Genomic DNA, 4,705 nt, shown 5'->3' with positions numbered 1-4,705 from the left:
TTTTGAATTTTCAGTTTCAGCACTCATACTTTTTTGAAATGCATGTAGTTATTTTTGCTACAAATATGCAATATGCAATTTACAGAAGGTTAACACGGAACAGTTTCAGTTTAACTTTGTATAAAAATGGTTTCTGTTTACATTGAATAGTTTTAATCGCTTTGAACTTAAAATGAAAAAATAAATTTGTGCAAACAAATTTGTGCAAACAAATTCTGAACTAAACATTATAACATCTGAAATTTTCGCTGCATGCGGCATGACAACACATTTCTAGTTTCTCATGTAATTCACAACTTTTCTAAAGCTAAAATTTCATAAAATTTTATTATTGATAGGGATTGAATAATGTGGAACAGGTTGCCTTTATTATTTCGAAACTACTGGGTGAAAAGCAAATAAAAATACATGTACAAAATGAATAGAACTAACCAATAGATCTTCGTAATATTATTTGTTCCTTGTAATATCATGTGTCAAGTCTAATTTTAAATTCATCCTTGTTTCGGTTTCACATAATGTATACCTCAATGTGACGCCAAGCATTGTTCTGTTATTCTAAAATTGTCTAGCGTTGTTCCATTATTCTAAAATTCTCAATTCAAATTGGGAAAATTTTGTTGGATATTTCCCCAAAAAAACATCTTTCAATAATGCTTGTTTACAAACTTTTTAACAAACATGTCAAATGTACATTATGTAGTTAAGACATTGCAGACGGATTTGAACTTTGTCGGCAACAATATAGTATACATTATCAGAGACATGATCAGGTCTTATCATAGTGGTCCAAGTATGAAGATAAGTCCTTCTTGTATTATATAATCTCTTCATAGGAAACACCCACAGGCTTGAGCTTTTTGTGTGTGTTTTTTTGTCGTTGACTATATTTTGATGTTGAAAAACAAGATATTTCAATGATTTATACACTGATTTACTGTCACAGAATGATTGACATGTTGATTTTTATCCTGTTATAGTTGGTACATCTTTTATAATCTTTTGACCTTCTCACAGGCGGTGGGGGTCGGGGGAAATTAGTATCTATGATGTGGCCCAATCATATGCCAGTACCATAATCTTTGAAAGATAATATTTTGTGACATAGACCTTAATGATTATTTAGACATGGTTTTCCTGGACTTTATAATAATTTAATTGTTTAAAGAACTAAATACGTAGTTTCCTGGGGGTAAAATTGCATTTCTGTATCAAAAAACTAGTTTCAACAAAAAAGAAGAAAAAATGCTTTAAAAATGTGTATGTAATGACATCTTGGTCATATCTGATAAAATATATGTACCATATAACAGTAACACAATAGCATGGCAAAAGAATGGCAGTTTAACATTAGTACTTTGTGAACGATGAGATACTTGAATCACTGTGATACAAAGTTATATGAAAAATATGACTTTTTTTTTTTAAAGAAATATTTCAGATGTCAGTTAATTTACTTTATAGAACATTTAATAGCATTTAATTTAGTATTTATGCCAACATGACATTTCTTTTTAAACATTTATCTAAGGAGATATTTTAGATTGTTCCCCTTTTGACTTTGATATAAGTAAGGTTAAAAGAGTATTGCCCCCTTAAAATTGTATGAAATTTTAACAAGGTAAAAACGGTGGGGCATTGCTGCTGAAAATGTATCACGATATCTTGGTCGTTACACAATACAGCTTCAGGATTCTTACACTTAGACAATATTAATGCAATTTTGTAATGTTCAAGTCATTCTTAGTTAGTATCCCAACCACTCTACCATAGTTATGTTTTATATCTGTTAATTCTATTATACCACCTACTGGTAAGTGACTAGATCTTGACTATCAAAATAAGAAGAAAATGGAGAATTACAACACGTTATTTCATTTTCTACCGGTTTTGGTTCTATCAAACTTGAATAGAACAAACTTTAAATCTGAAAAATCGTATTTATACATCATTTCTGTGGCTTAAAGTACCGGTATGTCAGAAAGTATTAAACTATAAGCAAATACAAGTCTCCAAAATTACTGTGCTGTTTAAAAATAGAACTATGTATTATACTGGAATATCGGTCCCTGAACATGGTATCATGATATTGTATCATAGAGCAAATTAATTTTTCAATATGGCTATAATATTGGACAATCTGTACTAAGTACCCACTTAAATATTATATATAATTGAATTTTGCTTAAGGTTAGCAGAGTATTCTCCCTTCAAGGGTTTTTGAACTGATAGTACTGTGAATATTATTTCATGATTAATAATCAATTTATTGTAGGTCTAGATTAATAAATTGTGTGCAAACTTTCAGAACATTTGCTTACTTTGCTTATCTAGAATAATAACTCTAGTTTAGAAAAATGACCCAAAATTCAAATCCGGCTAAGAACAGCACAAAAAATACCATTGTCAATTTATTTATGGGTATATTTCTTAATTGGTTTATGCATTTGTTTCTGTATCAGGTGCTCCTGCTGATATATGTAAGAAATTCAAGGTATATATTTTCAGGCTTTGGGATTTCATTGGAGTCACTTTTATACTGTATATAATCAAGTAAACAATAGAATTTACATAAGGTTAACAGAGTATTCCATCTTGATAGTGCTGTATTTCACATAAGGTTAGCAGAGTATTCCCCCTTGATAGTGCTGTATAAAATTAAATTTACATAAGGTTAGCAGAGTATTCCCCCTTGATAGTACTACTTTATAAAATTTAATTTACATAAGGATATCAGAGTATTCCCCCTTGATAGTACTACTGTATAGAAATTAAATTTACATAAGGTTACCAGAGTATTTCCCCTTGACAAAGGCACCCACGGTTACAAGTTTAAACGGATTTGTTTCGATTTTCATTCGTAAACGGTTACGATATTTTTTATTGTTTAATAGGAATGACTATATTGTCTTACAAATTATCTTAATCATCGTCTGTAATAATGGATTTTAGTTATAGCGAAATGGGGATACAATGCAGTAAATATGTGCCGCATCAATCGTAATGAGCACTGAACATTATGTATTTGTACTTGTATTTAAAATAGAAAGTAAGTCATCATTTGGCGACTCAAATGCACATGGTGTAGTATACTACATAGAAGTACCACCGTTTAAACGGTTTAGTTTCGGTTCTTAGCAATCGTGTAAACGTTTACAAAAAATTGTAAACGTGGGAGCTTTACCCTTGACACTGTATTAAAGTTACAAGAGGTAAGCAGAGTATTCTCCCTTAATACAAAATTAAACAAAGGTAATTAAGCTTGATGGTGATGAACTTAAGGGCCTCCATTAAGGTTTTATAACATGACGGGACTGGAAATATGTTTTGAGATTAATTTGCCATTAAATGATTTGATGTATGTCTAGACCAATAATTAATATGCAAAACTTCTGATCATTCGCTCATTCCATTACCAATCATATATCAGGAAACATGGCATTGAGAATGACACAAATTTTGTTAGGCTAGAAACCCACATTCCCTGGGATATCATGAGAGGCAGGTATCTTAAAAACTAGAAGAGGCCGTCTGTTTGTAGCAGTAAAGTTTGAAAGTTGCCATAGGGCAATTTAACAGGGTAGTTTAACTAGATCATAGGTTGAATATACAATATACTTGATAATTTATTAGATATTCCATGACTTGTGGCTGAGTGTTTTGGCATCAGAATTGCAGCCCATGTTTATCCTTGCTTGATCGTATGAGGAAACTTGATTGTTTCTATGCATCTCTTAGCTCCAGCAGATGAGATGTTGTTGACCCTTGGCGCTGCTTAATGGTTGTAACACTAGATGTTAACGGAAAGCATCTTTCCTGTTTTGGCACCATATGACCTACATTGTGTTGGTACACTGTAAAACCAAACAAAACAAAAAACAAACCATGACTTGTGCAAGAACTGAAGAGCAGTATACATTGTACATTATGTTTGGTGTTTTTTGTTGTTGACAATTTAATGTTTCATAGCAAAATGTGTCATAAAAGTAGCAATATATGTCATAAAAGTAGCAATACATTTATATGTAGTAAAAGTAGCAATATATGTATATGTCATAAAAGTAGCAATACATTTATATGTAGTAAAAGTAGCAATATATGTATATGTCATAAAAGTAGCAATATATGTATTTGTCATAAAAGTAGCAATATAATTATGTATGGGTCATAAAAGTAGCAATATATGTATATGTCATAAAAGTAGCAATACATGTATATGTCATAAAAGTAGCAATATATGTATATGTCATAAAAGTAGCAATATATGTATATGTCATAAAAGTAGCAATACATGTATATGTCATAAAAGTAGCAATATATGTATATGTCATAAAAGTAGCAATACATGTATATGTCATAAAAGTAGCAATATATGTATATGTCATAAAAGTAGCAATACATGTATATGTCATAAAAGTAGCAATATAATTATGTATGGGTCATAAAAGTAGCAATAAATGTATATGTCATAAAAGTAGCAATATATGTATGTGTCATAAAAGTAGCAATACATGTATATGTCATAAAAGTAGCTATATAATTATGTATGGGTCATAAAAGTAGCAATAAATGTATATGTCATAAAAGTAGCAATATATGTATGGGTCATAAAAGTAGCAATACATGTATATGTCATAAAAGTAGCAATATATGTATGTGTCATAAAAGTAGCAATATATGTCATAAAAGTAGCAATATATGTATA

This window comes from Ruditapes philippinarum, unplaced genomic scaffold, assembly GCF_026571515.1.
Source record: "Ruditapes philippinarum isolate M1 unplaced genomic scaffold, ASM2657151v2 ctg3518_1_1_1_1, whole genome shotgun sequence".
Taxonomy (NCBI): Eukaryota; Metazoa; Mollusca; class Bivalvia; order Venerida; family Veneridae; genus Ruditapes; species Ruditapes philippinarum.
This window is presented reverse-complemented; position numbering follows the sequence as displayed.